The following is a 10,276-nucleotide window of genomic DNA, read 5'->3' as shown; positions in this document are numbered from 1 at the left end:
TGCTGTGCAATATAAGAGCATATTAAGATCTCCAGATGGCTGAAATTATTTCGTATCACTGCACTATGGCAACTCTTTCTTTTTCCGCTTTCTCTTCGAGCTTTCTCTCTTTTCCAAAGGGTTTCCTATCTTATAAATAGATTTACAAGTTTGCGCAAGTTTTACGTGTTTTACGGAGATTAATATCATGCTGTGCGATATCAGACTCACATATGGCCGGTGGCGGTGGTGGGTGGTGGTGACTATGGTTTATTTTTGGGGAGGGGGTACTGGTCAGGTCTTATGTTAGCCATCTTTGTGGCATCACTCTTGGTGACCAGGGGGAAGGGGAAGTTGGGATTAGGGGAAGGTTGGGGAGGGGAAGGTTGCTGACGCCGCATATGTCGCCGCCATTTCCGCACGAAGCACTATAGGCCCATGCAGGCCTACAGAACAGAGCTGAGGCCAGACTCCTCCAGATAAATCAGGAGGAGCCGGTGAGCAGAAAGTTGGTTCCGAGCTGGGAAGAGCAATTGCCCTTCCGTATCAGCAGGGAGACCAAGATTCCGATAGCCATTCAGAAGTTTCTGGCGATGGCCAGTGGAGGCTGGACACACGAGGAGCAAGTGTCCCAGTGTGCCAGTATTGCCACAAGAGGGACAGGCTGGGCTGGGAGCTCGGCCACAGGCATACATGCGGGACGGAGTCCACGTGCAGCCTATTCGAAGTCGTAGGAGGAGGGATTTGTCCTTCCGTGAAAGTTTGTCAGAGAGCCGTTGGAGACGTTCACCAGCGGCAATACGACGGTCAGGATGGAAAGACCTTATCGACCTTCTCAAGAGGGGTCTTGAAAAGTCAAAATGTGTGACAGCCTCAGTGACTGGGGCGCCGTTGTCGTGCGCCGCTTTGGCCAAGGCATCCGCCTCTTCATTGCCCTGGACTCCAGTATGTCCTGGAACCCAATGTAGGGCCAGTTGATACCCCGAGTCCTGAAGGGCTAGGAAACGGGCTCGGAGAATGTTCACCGAGAGGGTGGTGCCGTGGTAGATAGTCAGGAGCTGCAGAGCAGATCTGGAGTCGCACAGAACATTCACAGGTCCAGGAGGGACACTGGAAGCGATGAACTGTGCGGCTAGGTGTAGACCGGCCAGCTCAGCAGCTGTTGAACTGGCAGGGAATGACAGGCGGCAGGACCTAGACTGGTCTAGCTGCGGTGCTGTCATGGCAGCAGCTGCTTGGAAGGTAGCGGGTCGAACCGAGCCATCCGTAAAGAGCAGTGTAGATTCTCTACACTCCTCAAGGAGGGCTGCAGTTGTCTGCTGGAAGGCAGCTACAGGGGTGTGACGTTTGGTGTGACCATCCATATCCAAAAAGACAGGAATTGGGGGTCGATTGGGTGGAGGGGGTAGGACTGAGAAACCTGGGACAGGACCGATGATTTCTCTGTACACTGTATACAGCTTACCCATACGAGAATGGGATTTGCTGTGCAGCCGTGCTAGGAGTGAGGCACCATCTGGAGCATGGCTGAGACGATCAATGTGAGTTAGTCCCCTCTGGGCGAGGAGAAGATCCAGAGGGTAGATACCAGCTTCCGCAAGGGTAGCGGGAATCTGTGAGGATTGAGGGACTCCGAGGAATCTTCTAATCCAACGCTTTCGAATCGTGTCGAGACGAATGACTCGAGTCGACCGAAGGGAGACGAAGGGAAGGGCATATAGGATGACCGAAGTCGCCGCTGCCTCGAAGAGCTTGATTGCCCAAGTGGAGGAGCAACCATTGCCATTTGCAAGGAGACGCTGGACTACTCTTCCCACACGATCAAGATGGGGAATGAGGGCTTTGTCAGCTGGGATCCAGGTGAGACGTTCGTCAATTGTGAGACCTAGGTATTTCACCTGGCGTTTCCATGGAAGAGGGGTTCCTTCGATATGCAAAGTTGCGAGACGGCGGGAACTCCGTGCTCCTCTGGGATGGTAGACGAGGGCCTCAGACTTAGTAGCCGAGAGGGTCAATCCCTTAGATGATAGGAAGTACTGGACGCCGTCCAGTGCCTGTTGCATAGCCTTCCTAGCGGAGACAATACGTCTCTTTGGAGCTCGGATCCAGAGGGCTATGTCATCTGCATAGATGGAGCAGGAAACTTTGTGGATTCTGATCTGCTGAACGAACTTCGGCAGGCCAGCTAGGACGAGGTTGAACAGCCAAGGACTGAGGACTGATCCTTGGGGAACCCCAGATGTAACAGGACGAGGAGAGCTAAGTGTTTGCCCAACTCGAACTTGGAAGGTGCGATTGGAGAGGAACGCCGAGACAAAGCTACGCAGTTTCCCAGTCACTCCAAGGGCATCCAGAGCCTGCTCAATGATGGTATGGGGCAGGTTGTCAAAAGCGGACTGGACATCCAGAAGGACCAGGAAGACAACATCGCCCGCATATTTGGCTTCCTCAAGGGTGGAGACCACATCTGCTATAGAGTCTGCAGTACAGCGGTGCTTCCGAAATCCTGTCTGCATCTCTGGAAGGAAGTTGGTTGCTCTGGCGATCCATGTGAGTCGTTCCAGGGCAATGAACTCCATGGTCTTGCAGGCTGCAGATGTGAGAGATACAGGACGGTAGGAGGATAGTTGTTTAGCCGGCTTACGGGGCTTAAGGATGGGAACAACGATGGCATTTCTCCAGTTGTCCGGTAGTATGCTGCTGTCCCATGTGTCGTTGAAGACTGCGAGGAGGCGCTTCTTCTCCGGGGCATCCAGATTACGGAGCATCTGGAGTGTAAGTCCGTCAGCGCCAGGAGCTGATTTCTTCTTCGAGCGGTTGAGGGCACGTTGAAGCTCATGAGGGGCAATGGGTTCATTGCAGAGGGCAGAGATGGTCTGTGCCAAAGCTGCTGGTGGTGAAGGGGTAGCCCGAAGGGGCGAAGGGGGATTCGCCACTGGAAGTCCAGCGGATGGGGGGGGGCGTGGCTGACTTGGAAAGGAAGTCGGCAAGTTGCTCTGCCAAGTCTTGAAAGGAAATGCCTCTTGCGATGGCTGCTCCCAGGACAGGTTGTCGATTTGAGGATGCGCCAGGCAGCAGAGGACTGTCTGGCTGACTGTATGGACCGGCAAATGCTGGCCCAGCTTTCCCGGGAACGACGATTGGCCTGACGACGGCAGCAAGCATCGATCCTGCGGAAGGCGTTCCAATGTTCGGGATGGTGGGTGCGCTCGGCCACTCGCTCAGCCCTTCGTCTGGAGGCCCTAAGTCCGAGTAGACGTAGGTCCGGGACTGGTGCATGTAGTGGTACTGCGCAGGTGATTGTGGAGTTCTTGGCGCAGCATCCAAGAAAATCCAGGAAGTCACCTGCAAGTGGGATGTCTTTCACTCGTTCTCTGATCTCGGCCCATTTGGTAATGGGGTAGAGCTTTTCCCTCCTCCTACACCTCATAGAGGGGTTAAGGAAGATGGGAAAATGATCCGAGCCCAAAGAGTCAGGAGCTCTGGCCCACGAATAGTGGCAGGCATCAGAGATGAGAGCCAGGTCGATGAAAGAAGATCGTCCTGGCCGAATGAAGGTTGGGGAGGTAGGCTGTAGGAAACGAAGGCCAGCCGCGTTGATGGCGTTCAAGAGCTTTTTGCCTCGGGTGGTGCTGGACTGGTTGCCCCATGCCCTCTGGTGGGAGTTGAAATCCCCGCAGATAAGGACATCCTTACCTAGACGGGAATGAAGGGCAATGAGGCAGGAGGGGTCCCAAGGAACTCCTGGAGGGACATATACTGAAGCAACTGTAGTGTCCGTGTCACCCATACGGACGCGCACGGCACAGATCTCCAGTTGTCCTAGGTCAGGTTGGGCAACATCCATCAGTGTGTGGGGTATGTCACTCCTCACATAGATGGCTGTGCGGGGCCTGTGTTGTGGATGCGAAGGATCCAGGCAGGGGGCATCACTGCAGTCCTGGTTGGAGCAGCATGAGCGGCCAGAGTACCCGGTGAATCCTGGTAGTCGGAGGTTCTCCGCTGGGACTCGGGTCTCCTGTAAAGCAAAGACATCAAATTCCAGAGATTTCTGGAGGATTAGATCTTTGAGGTCCGCGTGTCGTACTCGCAGGGAGTTGGTATTCCACTGCAAGAAACGCGGTCTCCTGGGAACAGGGTTGCGTCTGTTCCTACGTCTGGCCATGATGGCGAGTGGTAGGGCTCCCAGTAATGAGAGCAGCAGCTTCTCCCAATCGGCGAGCGCCAGAGTTGGGTGGGAGCTGGGTCATGAGCGCTTGGACAGCAAGTCATAGCGCTTCGGTTACCGAAGTGAGTGTGGCTTGGATATCCACCGCCACAGGTTGCTGAGGGGGCTCCCTAGCTGGTACGCTGGGGTGCTTGGGACACCGTGACTGGAGAGCCTTTGAGTAGGATTCGAACTGGGTAGACCCAGACCCAGTGGGCTGAAGAGGGCGGAGCTCGTTGAGCACTTGCCGCCGATCTTCAGGTGTTGTTGTCTTGCGGAGAGCCGTGGTTAGCTGCTGTTGGTGTCGCCACTTGGGACACGAGGGATCAGCAGCCCTGTGCCGACCTCCGCAATGAAAACACTTGGGAGTGCTAGAAGTGCACTTCCGAGTGTGGTGTGATCCGCCGCAGATGGAGCAGCGATCAGGCCTGGTGCAAGCGGCGGAGACATGATTAAATGCTCCGCAGCGGGTGCACTGGAGGGGACGAGCTTTCAGTGGTCAAACAGCAAACTTCATCCCGTTGATGTAGACATGGTTAGGTGGAGGAGCAGCAAAGCGGACGGAGACAGGGTGGCCTCGACGACGGACGCCGAGTATCTCAACATCAGCCTCAATGCCCTCGGCAATGTCCTGTTCCCGGACCTCGCGATCGACGCCAAAGATAGTGCCCACATGGAAGTCCATGCGGGAAGCCTCGAACGAGCGAACGGGAATATCGAGGAGGGACTTGAGGGTCAGGAGGTGATCACGGGCTTCTTGCTATGACACATCAGCAGCCACGATGTTTCGTTTCCGGTTGAGCCGGACCTCGATGACCCCTGGCTGGCCATAAAGATAGGCACTCATGTGTTCCTTGATGGTTGCCCTGAAAGAAGTGTTCTTCTCTCGAGGGGTGAACAGCACCGTGGCCACACGAGTCACCTTTGGGCGGTTGATTCGGCGTGTGACCGTAGTCCAACCACCGGTATCCCGATCGTGATCAGGAGCCGGATGGTTGGAGCGGGAAGGCTGTTGTGCCGTGGTGGAGTTGTTAGCCTGGTCCTGAGTTAAATCAGAGGAGGTAAACCAGGGAACCTCAGGAGGAGAACCGGAGAATGGTAGGGCAGCGGTCTTGTCAGAATCTTGATGGTCAAGATCCTCGGCTAAGGCTGCAAAGGAGTTATGCAGAGTTACTTCACCTTGGGAAGTGAGCTCTTGCGAGGGTCCGGAGGAACGAGGCTTGCGGAGGCGGCTCGCAGTTGCGAGTACCTCGTCCAGTGCCTTGAGCTGGGAGGCAAGGTCTTCTTTTCCAGCTGGAAAAGTAGTAGATGAAGTGTTGCTCTCACCAGATATGACAGCCTCGAGTGCCTGGAGAGACGCCTCTGGCTGTCCGGTAGAAAGCAAAACAGGTGATCGGCACGAGTCGGACGACTCGGCTGTCGCAGCGGCATCGTCGGTGACCTTGCGCTGTTGGCGCTTGGCCTTTCCTTTCCGCTGAGGCTTGGGAGGTGGGTTGTCGGCAGGATCCTTCAGGAATTGCGCCTCTCTCAACCGGGTCACAGGGGGAGATGGGCTGCGGCTACCGGTCGGAGATGAAGAGACCTGGGGCGGTGGAGGCCCTGAGGCAGGAGGGGGGACAAGGTTGCGACGGGACTCCTCAATGGAGGGGGTTGTCAGCAACCGAAGACTGTCGTAGAAGTCTTCAAGTTGTCCCCGGACATGGCACTCGATGTCGGCACGAAAGGATGCCGGATCTCGGCCGAGGCTGCGAGTACGGCGGCGGACCGGTTGGGGACCGCCGCGGCGAGCGGTATGTTGCTCCATAGCAACAAAAACCTGAAAAACTACAAGCGAGAAAAGCGGCCGAAACCGCAAATTAGTGCGCTTAAGCTCACCTTGAAAGCGACGGTAGGACGAAGAGTTGGTCCCAGCTGCAAGGCGGGACCATGCAGCCGGAAGACCGGCGCAACCCCGAAGGGGCCGGCGGCGGCGAGGCGCTTCCTCAGTGGACCACGGTGAAAATCCGAGTGGTGGAATTCTCGGTAATTAATCCAGGTGAAAATCCACAGAGGGAGCACACAGGGGCCCCGCGGCACTCACACAGCACACGCGCAACGCGCCACAAGCACAGGGGAGGCTTCCGAGGCAGCGCGGCGCTGAGGAGCACGGTCGGGGAGCGAGCGGCGCGATGAGCGCGCGCGTACTCGTCGGAGCGAGCCGCGCACGCGTCCGAACGCGCCGAGAGCTGGAGGCGAAATGCGGCGACCACAGGAGCGCACGAAATCGAAGGGAGCGAGAGACGGAGGTCCGCTCTCGCTGAAGGTTCCGTAGACTGTATCCTTCCACTAAGGCACCTATTTCTCTCTTTCCACTTACCCTCCAATCTCGCTCCTTTCCCTTACAGCGCGGTTGCGTTATTCACAATATACGACCCATATTGCTCCTTTCCTTTCCGATAAGCCAACCTATAAGTTTAGCCGCGCTTCACACGTTTTAGCTACGGACGAGGCAGAGCGGCCAGATACTGGTATGACACTCCGGAGGAGACTAACATCTTTGGGCGATATGGCCCAGTTCACAAGAAACGGTTTTTGGCTCTATAGGACTTACAATTCCTAATGCGATTAGGCTATGAGAGACGACGTAGTGGAGGAGTAAGACAGACGTATTTCCACTGTAAGATAAATTCAGCAATATATTACTCTACCCAGATGAGCTCTGATGTTATTAAGCATGAATTTTGATGCTGGTCTCTAGGTGGGAATGTAGTCGTAGCGGTGAAGTGTTTGCAATAATTTGATGGCTGTGTTTGGTACACGAAGGATGGACCATTTTTCGTGGCTTAGTAAAAATATAATATTTGAATCACAAGAAAGGAAAGGCGCATGTTTCTGTCACAATTGTTTTGTGCACACCTGAACTGCTCCTTAAGGGTAGGGAGGAAGATGGAGTGAAAGTGGGAAGAGAGGAAGGAGTGATGTATTGTAGGGTTGTGTATTTTTTTCTACCAATTGCGAATTTTAAACGTGCACTGACATTGCACAACACACGTTCGACGTTTCATTTCACCTAAACAGGAAAGGTCGGGATAAAACCCGGGTACTCCAGCACTGTAGTCAGGCTCTTTACTACAGTACCACCACCGAGTTGGGGCTTGGGTTCGTTCATCTGCACTGAAATGTTAAAAAAATCAAGACATTGCTCGAGCAGCACAAAAAGAATTCAATTGTCCTATGATGATATTTTGCTGGGACAATTTGGCATGTGTATATGGAGACTTCATTGGAATTTTGACAATCAGAGACTTTCTTCAACAATGGCCCCATCATATATTGTAACTGTGAGCCTATGATCTTCCAAAGTAATTTTAAAAAATTTCCATCGCGCAAGCTTCGCCCATTGCTTAAATTTCTACCCACAAAGGCCCAAGTTGACACCAAGACTACGTCTATGACCAACCGTCTTATCATTAATGGCTCAATCTATAACTGTTTATTAGTTAAATGTGTAGCAAATGTGTGACCATTGGGCAACGTTTCCGCAAAGACTGAGCCAATTATCAACAACCAGGTTTTACATCCTAACATAACCTTCGTCCTTTATGCATCGCCCAATGTAATTAAGAGTTCTTCGGTTACAAGACCACAGGACAATTATTCTTCATTGCAACAGGAGACCCGCCAAGGTTTACACCATGTCTACTCTAGCTATATAACTACACTTAGGTTTCAGGTAGAACGAAAGGAAGAAGATGGTTTGCACGGTATAAAAAAGAAGAACCGAACAAGGGTAAATAGGGTACGCCTCAGGTCGCAGATGAGCCAACGTTTCGACAAGTCCACTTGTCGAAACGTTGGCTCATCTGCGACCTGAGGCGTCCAGACGAAGACAAGTCCAATTGTCGAAACGTTGGCTCATCTGCGACCTTAGGCGTACCCTATTTACCCTTGTTCGGTTCTTCTTTTTTATACACTTAGGTTTGTCAATCAAGGTTAAAACCTTCATGTAAGACTGTAAGCAACAGTTACACAATACAGCATGAAAAACATTTCCGACTTCCTACAGCACGGCTTTTCATATGTAAACTTTTACATATAAGCAACCAGCGGACAATTAAAAATGAGAACCAAAGGATCGAAGAAACAAACTATTTTATTCCACATTTCATGTGGATAGGACATGTCATGAAAGCTATGAACGGGCTGGAAGGACGGGGGGGGGGGGGGGGGTATGCGGAACATTGCAGGGTTTCGTGTGGACGGTTCTCTGCAGGCTCAACACACGTAGTAGAGACAGCAGGTGGGAGGGGCTGGGTGAACGGGGGCAGGCCCTGCGCAATGGGCTTACACAGCCCAATGAATAGCTGGTGGTACCGAGAAGAGTTGGCGGCGTAGGCTTGAACGTTGACCATGTCGCCTTCTGATGCTGCACGCTGGATTCCAGACACTTGGGAACCATCTTTGCATAAGCCGGCGGTACCGCACCTCAGAATCTAATTCATGACATATACCATTTGTGCAATGTAATTCTTTAGTGAAACCCAAGAAACAGATTTCATAGCTTCCCAAACTGCACGTAAACATAAACATAGAAGTTCATTAATTGGCAAACAGGAAAAGGAAGGCGCGCATGTCATTAAACATATGTTATCAGAGATTGTACAAAATACTGTCACATTCATGGCGCTAGCATTCTAAACCAACTCTACTGACTCTCATGACGCAGCAGTCTATTAGTGTGCAAGAGGTGGCCTACTATTACCGGTCTTTGATATCTGCAAAGGCTTAATGTAATATCGAGAAGCGGAAGCCACTGGTCTGAGGGTCTTCCACGTACGCGCGCATTCTTGCATTTTTAGACGACTGTAAGACCTTGGACCCTGATTTGAACACAACACTTATATACACAGAGCATTTATGATATACGCACAACTACTTCTGATGCTTCTATTCACTAAGTAATGCGCAGAAATTAAAACTCTCATAAAATCAACATATACAAGCAAAAAGTAGCAATGGGAATGCAATGAGAGCAAATTCTAAAAACGATTATTTAAGACATTAGACATGGATAAGAAAAAAACAAATAATGGAACAAAGTAACATGTGCTATTGTACATGGCATGATTTCCGCAAGCCTGAAATTCTCTCAGCGTTCGTTCATCTTCATCCGTGAAGCCAGTCATATATTCAGAGCATACTCAATGTCTTATTTTAAAACAAGGGATGATCGCTTCTATTGTGGTATTTGCTAAATTGCGCACAACGGGCATACAGTCAATGTAATTTTAAAACCAATAAGTGTGGTCCAGCTCCTCTAACACATTAACGATAGCTCGGAGTGTGAAAGTGAAAGTTTTTTATTAGAGCGCATTTTGGCTGATTTTGAAGTGTCAGAAAATCACAAAAAACTCCTTGAGAAGGATGTCATTCCATCTTTTATGAAATCAGCGCACTTTTATTGCTTGAAATTAAGCGGACATCATTCCGCGATTCCTGCCGTTCAGACAAAGAACTGTAGCTTATCTAAGCCATACTAGATTCATTTCATAAAGACCTCTTCAGCCCGCATTTGTTAGCTCCTTGATTTGACAGAGCTTTTTGAATAAGCATCCTGCGGCAAAGTTATCATTCCGCCTATTTGTCGTCGAAATTTTCTTCCCCCCCATTTTATGCGTGACCTCACTAAATATTACTGTTAAGTAACTACATATGTCTCACCTCATAGTATTATTTTCCAATAAAACTACACATGTCAAACTTAGCATTTATTACACAATTGCACATTACTGAAGAAAAGATCGAAGAATCGCGGAAAACAATTGTACTACACAGGTCAATTTATAAAAACGCATACGCAATGGGGGGGTTGGGGGAAGCAGCAGTTTTAGTAACACACACGCGGTTAAAGTCAACGTAAATTAATGTGACAGTTAGATTCAAGAAGAGCTCTTAGCTTTTCGAAAAATCTACTATGTTTGCTTTGTCACATTGGCCGTAAACGTAGATTAAGCACGACAACTCACCGTACATCTGAATGTCGTAGCATATCAACCGAAATGTCACTCAGTGTCTGTTCCTTACAAAAGGTCACAAAATGGGAATCCTCCT

This window comes from Amblyomma maculatum, chromosome 7 (assembly GCF_055883805.1).
Source record: "Amblyomma maculatum isolate TAMU_Amacu chromosome 7, ASM5588380v1, whole genome shotgun sequence".
Classification (NCBI taxonomy): domain Eukaryota; kingdom Metazoa; phylum Arthropoda; class Arachnida; order Ixodida; family Ixodidae; genus Amblyomma; species Amblyomma maculatum.
The sequence above is the reverse complement of the archived record's forward strand: the minus strand, read 5'-3'. Positions refer to the sequence as shown.